General features: G+C 43.7%; 1 protein-coding gene and 1 long non-coding RNA gene across 4 annotated transcripts in view; one reads left to right on the forward strand and one right to left on the reverse strand.

The window, feature by feature from the left end:
* Positions 1-11,963, reverse strand: part of CYSLTR1 (cysteinyl leukotriene receptor 1) — a 31,949-nt gene extending 19,986 nt beyond the window's left edge. Inside the window, exon 1 of one of the 3 annotated variants that reach the window (XM_072626967.1) lies at positions 11,487-11,963. The gene's annotated coding sequence lies outside the window, so the exon portion shown is untranslated. The remainder of the gene's footprint in view (positions 1-11,486) is intronic. The other 2 variants (XM_072626969.1, XM_072626968.1) reach the window with 2 other exon arrangements.
* The window catches only part of LOC140515374 (uncharacterized), a 286,278-nt gene that overhangs the window by 161,740 nt on the left and 103,292 nt on the right, over positions 1-21,246 (forward strand). The gene's annotated exons all lie outside the window — the stretch shown is intronic.

Here is a 21,246-nt window from a genome sequence, read left to right on the forward strand (position 1 = left end):
CATTCCAGTAACAAACTGGCCCTCTGGAGAGTATAAGCTCCAGAAGGCAAGAATTGTCTTTGTTTTCTTTTTAATTGCACTGTAATTGGCACATAGAACTTAATCCATTTTCACTCATTCATTCAGCATACAAATGCCCACTGTGGTGGGGATTTCGAACAGCTGCCTCTCATCCACACACTTTCTCTTGACCTATGACTAAGACCGGTGACTGAGATTCTGAAGAAGGTTGACTGGGGTTGTGGCTCCAGTTACTTTTATGCAAGCCTCAAATTCAGTTCTTAGCCCTCAACTTTTCTCTCTCCACACTCTCATGGAGATCTTTCCCCTGTCCTGGCTTTACAGACAGTCTCTGCTTAGCTGCTTCTCCAAATCACCATCTGCAGTTCCAAATTTACATCTGCTCAGCTCCAGACCCATCATTTCCTGTTGTACATTTCCATAGGGATGATCTGGTGTCATTTGAAACTCAACATGAAATGCTCTGTAAGCTGTAAGTTTTTTTTACTAAGTAAAAGAACAGCTAAAATGTGGAGAAGAAGGGAAGAGGATAGGAGTCAGTGCAGAAATACTAGCTATTATTTTGCAGCAAGAGAATGACATAAAGCAGATTCTCTTCATGGGGGCAGATTTCAGGGAGTCCATGAACTCCGTTAGGAAAAGCAATCTTTATTTCCATTACTTCTAAATGAAATTTAGCATTTATTTCAATGCTGATATGTAGCCAACAACCATGGTAGAATTAGCAGTAGGTTAGTGAAAATAAAGATGTTGTTTTCTTCTGTGTGAGTTCACAGACTCTCGGAAATTCACCAATAGAAATCATAGATATTTTCATATCCCATCATAATTGTTGTAGATGTCTTGAAAGAGAGTTTATGTTCACCACGACTTTGAAATCATTATAATTATTAGACCTGCGGCTAGCTGGAGGCCTTGCTGTCTACAGAGCTGCTGAGATAGAGCTGTTCAGCAAGCTTCACCAGCCTGCAAAAAGGGTCCATGACCCCAAAAGGGTGAGGAGTCTTGGTCTAAGGCAGGAGTGGGGAACCCAAGGCCTTCAGGCCACATGCGGCCTTCTAGATCCCTAAGTGTGGCCTTTTGACCGAATCCAAATTTTAGTTTCTAACCCTAACCTTAACATTAAGTCCTTTTGATTTGTTCTGTAAAATTTGGATTCAGTCAAAAGGCCACACTTAAGGATCTAGGAGGCCACCTGTGGTCTCACGGCTGCGAGTTCTCCACCCCTGGAGGGATAAATGATTTCATTCCTTCATTTAACAGAGATTGAAGGGCCCCTGTGAGCTAGGTGCTGGCCTGGCTATCCCCTAAGCTCAGAATGCTCTCCTCCCTCCTCGCCTCTCCCTTCTGAGTTCCTTCAAGATCAGCTCAAATCCCACTTACTGTAAGAGGCCTTTTTAGGTCCTCTCTCCCTTTCCCTCCCTCCCCAGTGCCTGCCTTTGGAAATGATCTCCCATTTGTACTGTCCTAGCTAGGTCTTTCATGCACATAGCTGTTAGTCTGTCAGTGGGGAAGCTAGGTGGTGCAGTGGATAGAGCACCAGTGCAGGAGTCAGGAGGACCTGAGTTCAAATCTCCCCTCAGACACTTGACACTCACTAGCTGTGTGACCTTGGGCAAGTCACTTAACCCCAATTGCCTCATCCTGGGTCATCTCCAGTCATCCTGATGACTTTCTGGTCACTGGATTCAGATGGCTCTGGAGGAGAAGTGAGGCTGGTGACCTGCCCAGCTCTCCCTCACTCAAAACAAAGTCAAGTGCAAGTCATGTCATCATTTCTCTGATGGCATGGTCTTCTTCAGCAACGAGGGATGAATACACACACGTTTCCTATGGTAGCCTGTCATCTCTCCCATTAGGACGGGAGCTCCTTGAGGGTATTTTTGCTCTTTTTGCCATATTTAGTACTTAGTAAATGCTTTTTGATCGATTGACTGATATCTATAGGAAGGTGGAGTTATACAGAATTCTGAAAATAGTTGAAAAAAAATTTTTGAAAGAAAAGACTAAGGAGATGGGTCCAGGAAAGGATTAGGTGCCTTGGATATTTAGAAGACGTTGGAGAATTATACCTAGAAGAAAGAGAGCAAAGGAGACAGAGTCCTGGGTTTAGAAAGGAAGAGCAGAAATTAGAGAGACTGTGGCAAGGATAATGGTGAATGCAGGCTCCTTGGGTCTGTATAAAATTCACAGACCTAGGACGTGGTTCTCTGATAGCAGATCCTGGGTGAGACTGATGACTGTTTCTGGATTTGCGGCCACACTTTGGTGGTAGAAGAAAGGCATGGTTCAGCATGGCACTACGTATGTTTCAGCTTCACATCCCATTCGACCTCCCACCTAGGCCACTGTACCATCTTCCTGACCATGACGCTAATTTGCTCTCCCCTCCATGCCAGACAGGAGGCATCCACCTCCATACTCCGGGCTTCCTGAATGTGTGCTCAAGTCCCAAGGGAAATGAAGCTACTCATTTTTTGGAGCTCCTGTCCTAGGGCCCCAGCTTAATTGGCTGGTCATTCCACTAGACCGCTACATCCACTAACTGGCCCTAGGGACCAAATCATGCTTCAGTTCTCCATTCATTTCCATTTAGTTATCCAATGGGCCATGTCTCCATTTGCTTGCCCTCTCTGGTTATCATTCTCCTCTATGTGTTGGCCTTCCTTATTAGAATATAAGCTCCTTGAAGACACGGGATGTCTGTCTCTCTCTTACATCTGTCTGTATCACCAGAACTCAACACAGTACCTGACGCATAGTAAGCAACACTTGTTTTTCATTCATTTCTATGATAGCACTTTGCTTTGAATCCTTGTCCTGTTACTAACGACTTTTGTCACCCTGGACAAGTCAGTGCCCCTAAACCTCAGTTTCCTCTTTTGTAAAATGGGGGAGAGAAGTTGGACTAAATGTTCTCTTGGCTTCCTAAATTGCTGACCCTAGGCATTGCTTGGGAGAGCCTAAGACTGTAAACCTGAAACAGTGAAGAACATTCAAAGAATTTTAAAAAGTACAGAACATGAAATGGCCTCAGTAGTGAAGCTAACCTGATTATTTAGTGGCAAATGCTCAGTAGCCTGCACTTCCCTCACACAAGTGGGACCAGAGAATTTGGAGCTGAACAAGAGCATTTCTAGGTCAGTGCCCTCATTTTCTACAAAGGAGGAAATGGGCCCAGAGAGGGAAGTGACTTACTCAAGGTGATATGGAGCCAGGTCCTTCTCTAAGTCAGGCCTACCCTCCCATTGCTCTGACACATCCTACGTTCCAGCCAAACAGTCATGTTCTTCCTTCCACCTGCCACCTCCATGACCTTCCTCATGTAACCTGACCTTTTAGAACCGTTAGCTTCCTTCCAGACTCAACTCCTGTGGGGAGCTTTGTCATCTCTCTTTAGCTTTGACTTCTTTCTGCCTCCTCAGTTTATTTCCTTTTCTGTTCACATGTGCTGCACTGCAAAAGAATGGCAGTCCCTTGAAGACAGGGTGACTGGCATACAGGAGGCACTCAATAAGTACTTGTCAGATTGAATGACATTTCTTACCTCTGCTGCAGGAGTTGGCAGCCTAATCATGGGACCTTGGTTTTTACTAGGGGTGGATAAAGAGCTGCCCTGAAGTCCAGAACATGGGTCCAGTCTAGCCTGTGACACACGGTGGTTGTGTGACCTTGGACAAGTCACTCAGCCTCACAGTGCTCTGGGCAAATTTCTAAAAGTTGCAGAGAAGAGGCTGCCTGCCATTGGTAGTGGGTATTTCCTGACTGCCACAGTACTGCATATTGGAGAAATCACAGGTCCAGCCCCTAACCCTAGAGCATGAGGCCCCTGTAGTTCTCCAATGTTTATTTAACTGATTTGTCAAGGACCTACCTCCTTTTCCCACACAGAATGCCTCTCCTCTGTCACTGGCATCATAAACCTTTTGCCACTCTGGACAGCCATCTATTTCCCATCCTGAATGTTCTGGTTGGAAGTAACCCCTTGGTAACTTCCCATGAAGAAGAGAACTTTGAGGGTGCCTACCTTTGAAATGTTTTGATCTGGAATCTGTCAGAGTGTCTAGCCTCAGGAGAACCTGCCTTCAGCCCCAGCAGTTGGCTTTGGGGGCCCACTTCAGTGAAAGTGTCAAAGCAGTCACAACATAGTCACAAGCCTAGCTCTGGGCTCAGCTCATAGGAGGTACTTAAATATAGACTCAGAGAATTACTCTGAAATTTACTAAGGTCCCTCCCAACTCCCAGTGGCATAATCCTAAGGGTGTGTTAAACAGAGACTGGCCAGAATGCTAGATGATCTTGGGCAAGTCACTGCACTTCTGTGCCATTAATCAGTTTCCTCCTCTGTGCAAGGGGTGGGACTGGGGCTGTATTAGATAAGTTCTAAGGTCTCTTCTATCTCCAAAACAGCAGAGTCATATGAAATGGATCTGAAAGCTTAAAAAACATACACATATTTCAGAGCTCTCAAGGATGACAATCTTACTTCACTGTTTCCATTTCTGGGAAACTAGGGTCAGGAAGGCCTGAATTCCAATTTGACCTCAGACACTTACATACCACGTGACCCCAGGCAAATCACTTAACCTTTGTGAGCCTGTTTCCCTACTTGGAAAATGGAGATCATAACAGCCCTGGCCTCATAGGGTTGTTGTGAGGATGGAATGAAATAATTTCTGTATGACACTTTGCCAACTTGTGATGGATTCTGAAATTCTAGCCAGTGCCACTGCTGTTATGCTCCTCTCTCTTTCCTTTCCTCCTGCACTGTTGGCAAAGGAAACAGCCAATACAGCCTTTGGGGAGCACTTTAAAAAAGAACCACTTATCTCCGCTTGGGCCTTGGGATACACGACAACAACTCAGCAAGGCTGATTGTCTGATTATTGTCCCTTTTTATAGAGGAAGGAAGCAGAGAGAGAATCATGGGGTAATTAGACCAGATAAACAAGAGGTAGAAAGGTGCCACAGGCCAACACATCTTCCCCAACCTGCTCAGGGCCAGCCCTGCTCCTGCCACTGCTAGCAGAGGGCAAGATCAGAGCAGGCCAGGAGCTTGTTCTGGGGAGGGCTAGAATTTCAGGGAACAGAGACACAGTCTCACACGACTAAGTTGTCCTGACTACAGGGCTTATTGTGGTGAACTACAGAGCCCAAGGAGGAGGCAAAGAGACATGGGTATATGTGTGGTCTACCTCACTGCATCTGGTGGATCTCCTCCTTTGTCTGGCCTGTGGAAATGAGGTTACCCATGTTATGGTTCTCAGAAGATTGGCTCTATCTAGGGAATAACAGATCTTGGGACTGTAGGGTTTTATACCGAGGTAGGCACAAAGCCCCAGTCTGGAGCATTTCAGGGAATATTAATAACATAACAGGACTCATAAGTTGTGCTCATGGATATCTGGCAGTCTCTAACTGTATCCCCCTTTCTCCTCTCTTCCTGTGAGTAAACTGGGCTGATTTAACTGGTCTCCATCATTGGTCATTTACTCTGGTTCCTTCATTTTACAAATGAGGAAAGTGAGGCTGAAAGGTCACATAGCTACTGGGTGGCACAGCTGGCATGTGAACTCAAGTCTTCTGACACAGAAGACCTTTTTGCCTCGAGGAGATGGGCTTAGGACAACTAATTCATTAATTTGGAGTGAAGAAGTCAAGGAACTAGGAGGTAGTCCTTGAAGGAAAGGAGAGGACCAAGCCAGATGTATTTGGAGAGTGAGAGAGTGGGCAGGATCAGGGGCTAGGAGCTCAGCACTAGGTAGGTACCTGGGCCAAGTCCTTTCCCCCTCTTGGAAACAGAGTTTTCTTAGCTATGTATGGAGGCCTTTTCAAAATTCACATTGCATCAGTCTGTGATACAAGCCACTTTTCTTTAGCGATTTTGAATCCCGGATCACTACAACTTTAGAGACAGGAAGCATCCTCTAAACATACTGTCATGTTGGAGTATGTCCAAGGGGAGCCACCGAGATGGGACTTGAAACTATGCCATGTGAGTATCAAGTGCCAGAATGTTTAGTCTGGAAAAGTCAAGATTTAGGGTAGACACAACAGCTATCTATCTGGAAGGCATTACGATGGAAGGAGGATTGTCGCTGCTCAGCAGTCAGTCACGTCAGACTCTATATGATTCCGTGGACATTGTCCAGGGTTTTCTTGGCAAAGATACTGGAGAGGTTTGCCATTTCCTTCTCCACTAGGGCCCCGTTTAACAGTTGAGGAACTGAGGCAAATAGGGATTAGGTGACTTGCCTAGGGTCACACAGCTAGTAAGTATCTGAGGTCAAATCAGAACTCAGACCTTCCTGATTCCAGATCTGGTGCTCTATCCACTGAGCCACCTCATTTATTAGGTTCCAGAGCTAGGAGCAGTGAGTAGAAGTGGCAAAAAGACAGATTTCAGCTCTTTGTAGGGGAACATTTCCAAATAATCAGCGCTTTTCAAAAGTGGGATGGGCTGCTTCAGCGGGGAGTGAGTTTCTTATCACTGGAGGTCTTCAAGAAGAATCTGAATGAATATGTGTGTGAGGGATATTGGAGAGGGGATTCCTTCTTAGCCACGGGTTGCCCCAAATGCCCTCTGAGATCCTTCCATGTTGAGATTGTGAAGTCTTGAAAAACGAGCCAAAGACTTCCATCAAATTGGTCTTAGGGAAACAGAACTACCCACTTGGCCTCAGGTTCCACTATACATTAGGGCCAAAGCCTGGAATGATCCTGGAGAGAATCAGGGGCCCAAATTCCTACTGAGAGGAGGTGGAACTCTGATTATCTTTCTTTCCCTGCACAGGCATTCTAATGTTTAACATGGCCATAACCTAGCAGGACACATGCCACAAACAGAAAGGTTGCCTGCCTAAGTCATCTCCCCTGCCTTACTGGAGTTGCAGCCAGTGTGGAGGACACGTGACAAAACATGTCCTACTCCTCTTGGGAGAGAGGGGTACCTACACACTCTGGCAGACACAGTTACTGTGATCGGTGGTTTGGCTTAAATGTTTTTCTTTGTTATAAGGGAATGGGAAGGACATCAGGAAATGTCTGTGGCATAAAAAATAAAAGGCCTTGATGCAAATTTAAAAACCATATGAAGCAAGGCACTGTGCCCAAGGCCAGTCTTACTTAAGAGCAGGTGGAGGCTGAAAGGCCCAGGAAGGGCTCCCCCACCAGCATGGAAGCCCTTCCTTCCTTCTCAGGTACAGCATCAGGGTTAGAATTCTGATGTCTCCAGACAAGGGGAGCGGCTGCCTCACAGCCACGGGGCTTGTTAGGCCTCCTATGCAGCAGATCCATGAAAGATGAACTGGGGGGCAAGCATGGTGATCCTGGGCGGGGGGACTTCCCAATTTGACTCTAGGCTAGACCTGTTTCTAACCCAGTAACCCAGTTCTAACCCAGTAACCTAAATAAACCTTTAAGAAAGGTTTATTCTTGAGCTGATGAGGAAGGAAGTAAAGACCCGGATTCCAGTTACAGTTCTGCTACTTCAGATGACCTTGGGCAAGTCACTCTCTAAGATCTGGAATGATCATAATAACACTAACTCATCTGACATCACAATATATACAAGGTCTCATTTGATCTCCACCACAACCTTGGAAGCTGTTATTATTGTTCCCATTTTATGGATGGATAAGTTGAGGCTCATAGGAGTTAAGTGACTTACTCAGGGTCACACAACTAGGAAGTGTCTAAGGCCAGATTGGAACTCATAGAATCACATGTCTAGAGCTGGAAGGGACCTTGAGAAGTGACTTGAAATTGAATGCCCTTTCCACTGGATGATGCTATCTTCTTGACTCCAAATCAAGTGCTCCACTACATGAAGATGCTTCATCTGGAAAATGAGGATGATCATCCCTGCCCTGTATGTTACTTCTCTGATCAAAAAGCTTCAGTGGCTCCCTACTGCCCCCTGAATAAGATTCCAACTCCATTGCCTAATGTTCAAGGCCTCGCCCCCCACCCCCAATCTGGTGCCACTCTGCTTCTCCAGCCTTATCTCCTATCATTCCTTTGAACAATCTATCCTCCGAGGAAGCTGGCCTGCTCTTTGCCCCATGAATATAACCCCCCTTTCCCTCTTCTAGGCCTTTGGTAAGGCTATTTCCACTGCTGGAATTCTCCCTCCCTCCCTCCCTCTGTTGTTGTTCAATCATTTTAGTCATTTCTGACCCTTCACAGCCCCACTTGGGGTTTTCTTGGCAAAGATACTGGAGCAATTTGCCATTTCCTATTCCAGCCCATTTTACAGATGGGGAGAGTGAGGTAAAGAGTGACCTGTCCAGGATCATACAACTAGTGAGTTTCTGAGGCTGGATTTGAACATAGAAGATGAGTCTTCCTGACCATACCCAGTGCTCTATCTACTGCACCATCTAGCCACTCCCCTTGAATTCCTAACTAGCCTTTAAAGTCTAACTCAAATGGCCCCTCTTTCACATGACCTTCCCTGCTCAGGTCAGTAACGGCCACCCCTCTCTTACTTTATGTAGCAGGTCTTTTACCCCTCTCTTGTACATTGACTATGGGCTATTGTGTGTTATAGTTATCTTTCAGTGAGTCTCGTCCCCCTATTGGACTGTCAGGGCAGAGGCCATGTACAATCATGTCTCCCCTGGCTCTCAGCAATGTGGATGTCACTGGAGAGTATACAGAAAAAAAAAAAAACAACAACCCAGAACTTCTCTTCGTTATGGCTATGTGTCTACAACACACCCCTAACTTTCTGCCAGAGGGGGGATGCTGATGCAGATGCCCCAGGTCCATTTCCTCTTTCGTGCAAGAAGGGAGTTGGATTAGATGACTTCTGGGGTTTGCTTTCTATGTTTATTGCCTTCACTGAATTGACCAATCTTCCTGTTCCTGGTCTAGGTTTCTAGTCTTATCATGTTAGAGCTGGAAGAGAGCACAGAGTGTGGTTATGCAAACAATAGCGACACAGGGGCCAGTAAAGGGATCTTAGATCATAGATTGTGGGCCAGAAGGAGCCTTAGAAAGCCATCTAATCTAAACCCCCTCATTTGACAGATAAGGAAAAAAATCAAGGCGTGGAGATATGAAGTGTCCCGTCCATGGACACATACGTGGTAGGTAATGTAGCCAGGATTTGAATCCAGGTCCTCTTACTTAAAAGCCAATGCTTCTGCCATTGTACCTCTGAGATAAGGTACCTTCTGTGCCTGGTGTATCTGGCTCCCACCTAATGAGCTGGCATGATTCCTGATGTCCCCCCTTCTGCACTCTCTGGTCCAGGCAAATGGAACATTCTATCTCTCAATGCCATATCCTTCTCTACCTCTTGTGATGCCCTCTCACATCTACCTCAGAGAATTCCTAGATTCTTTCCCCTGGAGGCCCCTCCTGAGCCCCCTCCAATTGTTAGTACTCACCCCTCCTCAAATTACTTTGTATTTCCTTATCTGTGCAGGTGCAAAGTGTCAAGCACACAGTAGGGGCCTAATAAATGCATGTTGATTGATTGATGCTATATGGCATGGCCCCACAGAATGTCAACTCCTTGCGGACAGGGACTGATTTGATTTTTTTTTTTTTAATTTTTGCAAGCCCATCTCCAAGTCTCGTACAGAAATGAATTTTGTTGAATTGTTTGTTGAATTGACTCTAATAGCTGGCTAGCTATGCAAATAAAGCACTACCTATTTGTCTGAGACCACTTGTGCAATACCAGAAGTCTTGTATTTGTCATGTATAGCCACTTACATGGAAATGATTTAGGAGTGGCCGGTAATCTATCCTTGAAAACATCTAGAAATGATTTAAAACCAAATGTGGTCCTAAGACCAGGCTCAGCTCACATGTGGCATTCATATGACACCTGCCTCATGTTCCCCACCCCCATCCAGCTTCCAGGGCATAGTCTGAGGTTCAGAAGACAGAACTAACAAATAAACCACCGATAGTCTCCTGGCAAAGCTCTTCACTTGCTTCTGAAACTCATTCATTGGACTTGGAATCGGAAAACCTGGTCTTAAGTCTCTAAGCCAACTATAACGTATATTCAGATAGTACACACACATATATATATATACACGCATATAAGTATATATACACATGCACACACACATATATACATACACACACACATATATATACACACACACACATATACACACACATACATACACACTATCAGTGTGCTACTAAAGACAAGTCTTTCTATACAAGTCTAAACTGTCCCATCTGGAAAATGGGCATATGTGTACTACCTACCACTTTGTAAACTGGAAACTGCAGTAGAAAGGTGCTCTATCATCTTCCTCATTCTCACTGCTGCCACAAAGTAGAAGGATCTTCCCCCTCCCCAAAGTTTTTTATTAGGATATTAGATCTAGAAAGCTTTGTGGAGCCTGGGCCATACATGGTAAGACCTCAGGAAATCTTTGCTGTTGCACTGAAGACATGGCTCAGGAAGCTACTAAATGTGCCTGACTTGTACATTTTGGTTTAGGCCCTTCACAAACAGAAAAGGTCAAGAGTTAGAAAATGGAAGAGATGGGGCAGATCTGGAAAAAAGTGTGAAGAATGAAAAGGGAGCTGAGATAGGAGCTTGAAACATGCAGTGAGTGTAAGGTCTAAGAGAGACTTCAGAGCATAAACTACAGGCAGGCTCTTGGGCCTGGAAGGTTCTGAACTTGGGGCCAGAAGAAGCTGGGCTGTCCTCCGGGTTGTGCCACTTATCAGTTGGGGGATCAAGGGCAAATCCTACCGTCTCAGTCTTTTTATCTGTAGAATGGGGACGATGCTGGCTTACTCACAGTCAGTCAATAAGCATTATTGAGCGCCTCCTACGAGCCAGGAATTGTGCTAAGTGCTGGAGATACCAAGAAAGGCAGAAAACATGATCCCTGCCCTCAAGGACCTTATGCTCTAACGGTGGAGACAACATATGAACAAGTAGATCGATCCCAGACACCTGCAGAGTAGGTGGAAAGGCACTGCCAGCCAGGGGGACCTGGGAGGACCTCGTGCAGAAGGTGGGATTTGAGCTGAGTCTTGAAAGAAGCCAGGGATTCCAAGAGGGTGAGGGGAGGGGGCATCAAGCCCATGGTTTCACAGAGGAGGAAACTGAGGCCCAGAGAGGGGACATAAATGCGGAGCAAGGGGCAGTGCTGGGCCCAGGTCCCTAGCCTTCCAGTCTTTTTCTTCACTGTCTCCAGAAAGGAAATCGCAGCTAAATGAAGCAAAGCCAAACCTTCAGAGGGATGCTCCCCAAAACTCCTACAGTAGATTACCTTTGACTGGGGCTGTTGGGAAGGTGCAAGTGGCTCCCAGGAGCTGGGGGAACAGGGGGCTGCCTGATTCCCTTACTGGAGCTCAGCATTGCCAGAGCAGCCCAACTTGAAGCCCCAAAGGGCAGTCACACTCTTTTCTTTCCTCCAAGGCTCCTGGGGATTGAGAGAGACTTTTCTAACACCTCCCCACTGAAGGAATGTCCTTACCTTAGGAAAGGCTCAAGGCTGCCCGTGGGGATCCTTGGCAGCCAGTCCCACAGGGTCCTGGCACTTCGGGCTGGTTGGCTCTGGGCTTCCCTCCCTAGGCGAGCCGGCCCGGATGCTGGCTGCTGCTGCGTCCTGTCCTGTCCTGTCCTGCCCTGTGAGTTCCACCATTCACATGGTGCTCGCCCTCCAAGGCAGCTTCTGCAGCCAGATAGGTCGCTGCTGTTTTGAGGAGGACCTCTTGCCTGGTGGGGAGAGGGCAGGGCTGGCTGGCTAGTCAATATTCACAGTCTCCTTCCTCTTTCACATTAGTCCCCCCTCTTGCCCCCACCCCCTCCGACTCTGAGTAGGGGAGAAGGGAGGGAGGCAGAGAGGAAGGGGCCAGTGATCATAGGAGTTAAAGGCTTGCAGGTTGTGTGGGACTGGGTTGGAGAGTGGGTGGGCTCTTCTTACGAACTCCCCAGGAAGCCGGGCAGCTGCGGGGAGTCTGGGAAGCAGGGAGGATTTTTATGACTAGGGTTGGGGGTGGGGGGGAGCTGGATTATCTGTAGGCGGGGAAAAATGGATCTTACCGGTATATGCTAATGTAATTGGCATGATGTGAAACTTGATTCTTAGGAAGGATAAAAGTCTTACTCCCACCCCCCCCCCCCTTTCTTTTCTTTTCAGTTTATGACACTTGTGGTTGTAGACTTTTGGTGGAGAACCCCTTTTGGGGACATGCTATTGGGAAAACTACCATTCCGGTTTGGATTTGGTATGCTGGAGCTGGAGGAATATGTACTGTGGGTGTATATGTATATAAGTACACACAGATCGTGTGTGTGTGTGTGTGTGTGTGTGTGTGTGTGTGTGCGCTTTGTACTTAATTATAGACATTTCCTGACAGGAGAAATATGTTTTTTGAGGTCAGAGACAGTTTTCTTTTTGCCTTTGGATTGCCAGTTCCTGACACATAGTAGGGGCTTGTTGAGTGAATGAATGGAGCACTGCATTTAGAGTCTGCAGACTTGAGTTTCAATCTCGATTCTGCTACTTTGGGGTCATGTGACCCTGGGCAAGTCCTGTCCCTCCTCTTGGCCATTAGACTGGGTGAACTGGGAGGACCTTTCTCCTCTCAAACCTCCTAGTCTAGAATTCTTTAGCAGTTGCCTCTCTGCAACTTGCCCAACATCATTCCTAGTTCTGCTGTCTAGGACCAAGCAAAACAAACCAAATCTCCGAGCAGCCCCATCAGCTGAAGTCAGACAGGCTCTGATCCCCAGGCCTGGAATGTCTTCCTTATTCATTCCAATCTCCTAGAATCCTTTGCCTACTTCAAAAGTCAGCTCAGGGTCTGCCTCCTACATGAGTCTTTTCCTCATTCCTCCCAGTGGCAGCTGAGTGTTTTTCCCCATAAGGACAATTTAACTTCTCTTTGCCTCCCTAAGACCTAGCATTGTGCTTGCACTTAGTAAGCACTTAATGCATACATGACATCCCCTTCTTAACCCTTCACTTGTATAGGCTAAACATCTCCAGCATGAGCAGACTTGGCTCCTTCTGGCACTATTCCCGAGACACTATGCTATGTTTTTGATTTCATCTTTCCTTACCTGTCCTTGCTTCTATCTTCTGTACGTCTTTTAAAGGTCTCACCTCCCTCTACTGCCACATCGATACCTTTAGATTCCCCCTTTCTTCCTTACAAGAATTGTTTGTCTTTGTGACTTCAGGCTCTCACTTTTGAGAGCTTCCCATCCTTCCTGGACTGACTTCTCCTCTAGTTTTTGCCCAGGGATCTTACCTAACCTCTCTTTAAACCCTTTGGTATCTAATACGCTTCACAAAACTAGGAGATATGTCTCACTACACTTGGCTTTCACATATTTGTCACAATTTCTAAGACAGAATTGTTACCTCCTTCCCGACCCAGGGAGTTCCCATTATTTCTGTACTAGCAACTAATGCCATCTTATTGGTGAGAATCAGGTCCAGAATGGCAATTTCTCCTCAATGATTCCTCTATATTTTGAAGGATTTATCATTAAAGCACCCCGATAAGAAAATCTCTAGCACATATCTGAAAGCTTAAAGCCCCCTTTGTCCCAGACTTGAGATTTGCTTCCTCACCTCCTTATCTATTTCCTCTTTCTGTCTAGGAGATCTATAGTATAATCTGCTAACAGTGCTGATTTTGGTTTGGCCTCCATTCATCCTCATTCCTGATCTATATCAGGGGTGCTCCAGGTGCCCCAGTTTCGTTCCTAGATTTCCTCATTTAAATATATCTTAATATACAGTGCTTCTTGACTCTGCCCTCCTTTTCCTAGTATCTTCCATTTGAATGAGTTATACCCTTTCAGAATCATATCCCAGCTGGCAATCAGTATAGTACTGCCTCAGTAATACTTCTTGACTTGTAGCTAAGATGGTGGAATAAAGCAGAAACTCAACTGAACTCTCTCAAACAGTTCCAACAACTATAAAATAATTCCTCAAAATGAATTCTGGGGTAGTGGAACCAACAAGATGGTGAGAAAAGTTTCTAGCCCAAGACAGTTTTTTTTTGACATTGTAATTTTTTTTTATTTTTCATTTTTAACACACTTCGTATCACATAACACAATTCCAACTTTTGGGCAGGTGATATTTCTTTTAAAGCATTTACAATATAGACCACAAACAGATTTTTTTTTAACATTAACCAGCTGAGACACAAATAATAACTATGTTGCTAACTTCATAAGCCCTTGACCTAATTGCCTCCACACTATTACTAAGAATTAAAGGGCCCTAACTTATTGTTGTTGGGCTAAAGTCCTAAGCCTAATAGCTTAATTTGAGACTTGACCTCGGATATTCCCCTACCAACAATCTGTAATTTAATAGATCTGGTATTAAGCTTACAAACCTTTCGACTATAGGAAATTGCCACTAAGAGTAGGGACATTGCAGGGAAACAATATCTCCCCAACTTCATGTCAGTTCCAGGCAGGAGTAGATTGTCAACTTGCATTCAGTGAGGCTTAGAGCCTGCGAGGTATCAGTGGGGAAACTGAGTCAGGAGACTCCTACCTCAGCCCAGGCTGAACAGCTGCTCTCCCTCCCTTCCCATGAGATCACTTTTTGCAGTTCATACCAGCATCTCACAGGCTTACTGGCCTCATGGATTGGAAGCTCAGACCACCTTTGTTGCTATCCATACCTGGAGTTAGACTTACAAGAACAGTCACTTAATAGTCCCACAGCATCTTAAAAAAGCAAGTTCTGATAACCAGGTTTCAGATATGACTATAATTTCACATTGGCTAAGAAACATCTTTTGAGGCAAGTCTTAAGTGGCTTACATGCCTTTCTATACATGTTCTAGGTCCTGATTAAATAGCAGTCATAAAATAAAATTTTACCATTAAAACCTTAACTTTTCCATCAATGCCAAATTATACCCGAAGTTCCCTGCTTCTAGGAGACTTAGACCAAAATTCATTTCCCCAAACTAAAGATTTCTCTGATTTATTGTCAGTAATTAATTCAGTCAATTGTTTTAATATTAATTGCTTTTATATCACTTTGTAACATATCCAATTTTTGTCCCCATCTCTCCCCTTCCCCCACCCCCTAATACCTTGCATTCTGATTACCCCTTCCCTCAATGAGCCCTTCCTTCTATCACACCTCACCCTTCCCTTATGTGCATCTTCTCTCTTTTCTTATAGGGCAAGATAAATTTCTATACCCCATTTCCTGTGTTTCGTATTTCCCAGTTATATGCAATAATAATTCTCAACATTTGTTTCTAATAGAGGCTATATATGTGTTGGTTTGCAAAAGACTTCCATAATAACCATGTTGCATAATACTATGCTGCCCTCTATCCTACTCTATCCCCCCTTATTTTTTTATTCCCTCATTTGACCTTGTCCCTTCCCAAAAGTGTTTATTTCTAGTTACTACCTTCTCCCATTTGTCCTCCCTTCTATCCTTCCCCTCACCCCACTTGTCGCCTCCTCCCCTACTTTCCTGTAGTATAAGATAGATTTTCATACCAAATTTAGTGAGCATGTTATTCCCTCCTTAAGCCATATGTGGAGAGAGTAGCTTCACTTTTTCCCTCTTCCCTTCTCCCTTCTCTCTTCCATTGAACAAGATTTTTCTTTATCTCTTTTATGAGTTATAGCCTGCCCCATTCCATTTCTCCCTTTCTCCTCCCAGCATTTTCCTTCCTCACCCCTTATTTTTTATTTTATATAGATTTTTTTTGTGGATAGCATCTCTTTTGATTCAACACAGCCTGTACTCTCTCTCTCTCTCTCTCTCTCTCTCTGTGTGTATGTACAATCCCTCCATCTACCCAAATACCGAGAAAAGTCTCAAGAGTTATAAATATTTTCTTTCCATGTAGGAATGTAAACAATTCAGCTTTAGAAAATCTTTTATTATTTCTCTTTCCTGTTTACCTTTTCAAGCTTCTCTTGATTCTTGTGTTTGAAAGTCAAATTTTTCTATACAGTTCTGGTCTTTTCAACATGAATGCTTGAAAGCCCTCTCTATCATTGAATGACCATTTATTCCCTTGAAGTATTATACTCAGTTTTGCTGGGTAGGTGATTCTTGGTTTTAATCCCAATTCCTTTGACTTCTGGAATATCCTATTCCAAGCCCTTTGATCCCATGATGTAGAAGCTGCCAGATCCTGTGTTATCCTGATTGTATTTCCACAATACTCAAATTGTTTCTTTCTAGCTGCTTGCAGTATTTTCTCCTTGACCTGGGAATTCTGGAATTTGGCTACAATATTCCTAGGAGTTTCTCTTTTTGGGTCTCTTTCGGGAGGTGGTCGGTGGATTCTTTCAATATTCATTTTGCTCTCTGGTTCTAGAATATCAGGACAGTTTTCCTTGATAATTTCATGGAAGATAATGTCTAGGCTCTTTTTTTGATTGTGGCTTTCAGATAGTCCCATAATTTTTAAATTGCCTCTCCTGGATCTATTTTCCAGGTCAATTGTTTTTCCAATGAAATGTTTCACATTATCTTCTATTTTTTCAAACTTTTGGCCTTGTTCTGTAATTTCTTGGTTTCTCATAAAGTCATTAGCTTCCCTCAGCTCCACTCTCATTTTTAAAGAACTATTTTCTTCAATGAGCTTTTGAACCTCCTTTTCCATTTGGCTAATTCTGCTTTTTAATGTCTCCTTCTCCTCATTGGCTTTTTGGACCTCTTTTTCCAATTGAGGTAGCCTTTTTTTAAAGATGTTATTTTCCTCAACATTTTTTGGTTCTCCTATAGCAAGCTGTTGCCTCGCTTTTCAAGCTCTTCTAGTGCCTAAGCCCAGTTTAAGTTCACTTTGGAGACCCTGGAGGCAGGGATCTTAACTTCCTGTGACAGTAAGCCTTGTTCTTCCTCATCTGAAAGGATGAGAGGAGACACCTGTTCACCAAGAAAGTAACCTTCTATGGTCTTCTTTTTTTCCCTTTTTTGGGCATTTCCCCAGCCAGTTACTTGACTTCTGAATCCTTTGTCAAGAGACTAGACTCAGCTGCTTGGTTTTCCTGGGTTCTGGGTGGGGGGTGGGGCTGTCACTCATGGCTGGGGTTTAGAGCAGCTACTCCCTACCACCAGAGGCTTTAAGCTGAGCTGCCTGAACAATGGATCCAGGTTGCTTCCCGGCCTTCTTGTAGCTGCCTACAGTCTGCTGCCCTGGCCTCTGCCATCACCTGGGGTTATTTCTGGAGAAACCCATTTCCTCTCTCCCAGCTGGGAAAACCCTCCCCCACTGACCTTTGGAGCTTTCTTTGTTGCTTGTGGGTTGAGGTCTCTGGTACCTTCCCTGCTAGGAACTCTACTCGGAAGTCTGTTCAGGTCCTGTTCCTCCCAGTGCCACATGGGCAGGGCTGTGCTCTGCTCTGCTCAGCATCCCATGAGATAGACTTTTCCTATTGGCCTTTCAGTTACCTTTGGCTGGAAACCTCTTTTGCTCTGTTGTTCTGTGACTTCTTCTGCTCTAGACTTTGTTGAGAGTCACTTTTACAGGTATTTCATGGACTGTGGGGGAAGTGCTAGAGTATATGTGTCTTTCTACTCTGCCATCTTAGCTCTGCCTCCAAGACAGTTTAGAAGGTCAGCAGGAAAGGTTTATCTCACTTGAGTAAAAGAGGAGCACAGTCCAGTGTGGGTGGTGTCCAAACAAGTCAATAGCAGACTGTGCCCCAACAAGCCAGCAAGTGGCCCTGAGACCCATCTCAGGTCAGTGATAGAGGCCTCTTGACCCAATGCAGCAGTAGGTAAGAGGCTAGATCCCTGAGCCCCAGGATAATAGGTGTGCAGCCAGGGCTCCAAGTCCCTAGCACAAGAAGCTTGGCATAATGCTCCCACCACCCCAGGAGCAGAGCTCAACTTTGACAGCCACAAAATAGGCTGGAAAAAAGAGCAAAAAAACCCAACAAAAAACACCTAACCATAGAAAGTTACTATGGTGACAGGAAAGATCAAAACAGAAACTCAGAAGAGGACAACAATATCAAAATGCCTACATGTAAAGCCTCAAAGAAAAATGTGAATTGATCTCAGACCCAAAAAAGAACTGAAAGAACTCCAAAAGGTTTTAAAAAAACCAAATAAAAGAGGTAGAAAAAGTTGGGAAAAGAAGTGAGAGTGATACAGAAGAATCACGAAGAAAGAGTCAATAGCTTGGTAAAGGAAGTACAAAAAATGGGAAAAGATGTACAAAAATTTGCTGAAGAAAACAACTCCTTAAAAAATAGAAGTGGCCAAATGAAAAAGGAGGTGCAAAAGTTAACCAAAGAAATAATTTCCTAAAAATTAGAATTGAACAAATGGGAGCTAATGACTTTATGAGAAATCAAGAATTAAAAAAAAAATGAAAAAAATGTGAAATACCTCATTGAAAAAACAACTGACCTGGGAAATAGATCCAGGAGAAATGATATAAGAATTATTCAACTACCTGAAAGCCATGACCAAAAGAAGAGCCTGTACATCATGCTTCAAGTAATTATCAAGGAAAACTGCCCCTATATTGTAGAACCAGAGGGTAAAATAGACATTGAAAGAATCCACTGATCACTTCCTGAAAGAGATTTCAAGATGAAATCTCCCAGGCATATTATATCCAAAGTCCATAACTCCCAGGTCAAGGGCAAAATACTGCAAGCAGCCAGAAAGAAACAATTTAAGTATCATGGAGCCACAGTCAGAATTACATAGGATTTGACAGTTTCTACATTAATGGATTGGAGGACTTGGAATGTGATATTTAGAAAGGCAAATGAGTTAGGATTACAACCAAAAATCACCTATTCAGTGAAACTGAGCATAATCCATCAAGAGAAAAAAAGGGTATTCAATGAAATAGAGGACTTTCAAGCATTCCTGATGAAAAGGCAAGAGTTGAAGAGAAAATTGGATTTTCAAATACAAGATTCAAGAAAAGCATAAAAAGGTAAACAGGAAAGAGAAAATTTAAAGGATGCAATCAGGTAAAATTGTTTATATTCCTACATGGGAAGATGATATTGTAACTCTCAAGAATTTCATCACTAACAGGGTAGTTAGGAGTATTCATAGACAGAGGGTTCAGATATAAGTTGACTTTGATGAGATGATATCCAAAAAAACCCAACAACCAAAATTAAGGGGTGAGAAAGAGGATTGTACTGGGAGAAGAGGGAAAGGAGAGGTAGAATGTGGGTAAATTCTTTCACATGAAGAGAGGAAAAAGACCTATTACAGTGGAGGGAAAGATGGGGGTGTAGTGGGCATTGCTTGAAACTTACTCTCATCAGTATCTGCTCAAAGAGAGAATAACATACACACTCCGTTGAGTATAGAAATCTAGCTTACTGTATAGGGAAGTAGGATGGGAGAGAGATAAGAAAAGAGTGGGGAGTGATAGAAGGGAGGGCAGATTGGAGGAGGTAGTGGTCAGAAGCAAAACACCAATGAGGAGGGACAGGATGGGAGGAGAGAGAGAGAGAGAAGGAGAGAGAGAGAGAGAGAGAGAGAGAGAGAGAGAGAGAGAGAGAGAGAGAGAGAGAGAGAGAGAGAGAGAGAGAGAATATAGAATAGAGGGAAATATACAGTAATCGTAACTGTGAATGTGAATGGGATGAACTTACCTATAAAACAGAAGCAGATAGCAGAGTGAATTAAAAACCAGAATCCTACAATACGTCATTTGCAAGAAACATACTAGAAGCAGAGAGAGACACACAGGGTGGAGCAGAATCAATTATGCTTCAGCTGAAGTAAAAAGAGCAGGGGTATCAATTATAAACTCAGACAAAGCAAAAGCAAAAATAGATCTAATTAAAAGACATGAAGAAGGAAACTACATCTTCCTGAAAGGTACCATAGACAATGAATCAATACCAAACATATATGCACCAAATGTGTATAGATTTCAAACTCTTAAAGGAGCAGTTAAATAAATTATAGGGAGAAATAGACAGTTAAACTATACTGTGTTGGCCCTCACATCTAGTGGGGGACCTCAACTTTCCCCTCTCAGATCTAGATAAATCTAACCACAAAATAAACAAGAAAGAAGGTAAGGAGGTGAATAGAAAGTTAGAAAACTTACCTATGACAGACCTGTGAAGAAAACTGAATGAGGATAAAAAGGAACATGCCTTTTTATGGAACCTACACAAAAATTGACCATGTTTTAGGGCATAAATACCTCAAATCATATACAGAAAAGTAGAAATATTAAATATATCCTTTTCAGATTCTAACGCAATAAAAATAACATTCAATTAGGGGCAATGGAAAGACATTAAAAACTAATTGGAAACTAAATAATTTAATCCTGGAGAATGAGTGAATTGAAGAACAAATCATAGAAATAATCAGTAATGTCATTAAAGAATATGACAACAATGGGACAATATACCAAAATTTATGGGATATAGCCAAAATTGTACTTAGAGGAAAATTTTTATCTCTCTTTTTTTTATTTATTTAAATTTATTTATTTAAGTTTTCAACATTCATTTCCACAAAAATTTGGGTTCCAAATTTTCTTCCCATTTCTCCCCTCCCCCACCCCTAAATGCCGAGCATTCTAATTACCCCTATCACCAATCTGCCCTCCCTTCTAACATCCCTCCCTTCCCTTATCCCCATCTTCTCTTTTGTCCTGTAGGGCAAGATAACTTTCTATACCCCATTACCTGTATTTATCATTTCCTAGTTCTATGCAAGAACAATACTCAACAGTTGTTCCTAAAACTTTGAGTTCCAGCTTCTCTTCATCCCTCCCTCCCCACCCATTCCCTTTGGGAAGGCAAACAATTCAATATAAGCCATATCTGTGTAGTTTTGCAAATGACTTCCATAATAGTTGTGTTGTGTAGGACTAACTATATTTCCCTCCATCCTATCCTGCCTCCCGTTTCTTCTATTCTCTCTTTTGATGCTATCCCTCCCCAAGAGTGCTCCCTCCTCCCACTGCCCTCCCTTCCATTATCCCCCTCCCACCCTGCTTATCCCTTTCTCCCCCACTATCCTGTAGTGTAAGATAGGTTTTCATACCAAAATGAGTGTGCATTTTATTCCTTCCTTTAGTCGAATGTGATGAGAATAAGCTTCATGTTTTTTCTTTCACCTCCCCCCTTTTTCCCTCCACTGAAGAGTCTTTTACTTGCCTTTTTTATGAGAGATAATTTGCCCCATTCCATTTCTCCCTTTCTCCTCCCAATATATTTCTCTCTCACTGCTTCATTTCATTATTTAAAGATATGATCCCATCCTATTCGAT

This window comes from Notamacropus eugenii, chromosome X (genome assembly GCF_028372415.1).
Source record: "Notamacropus eugenii isolate mMacEug1 chromosome X, mMacEug1.pri_v2, whole genome shotgun sequence".
NCBI lineage: Eukaryota > Metazoa > Chordata > Mammalia > Diprotodontia > Macropodidae > Notamacropus > Notamacropus eugenii.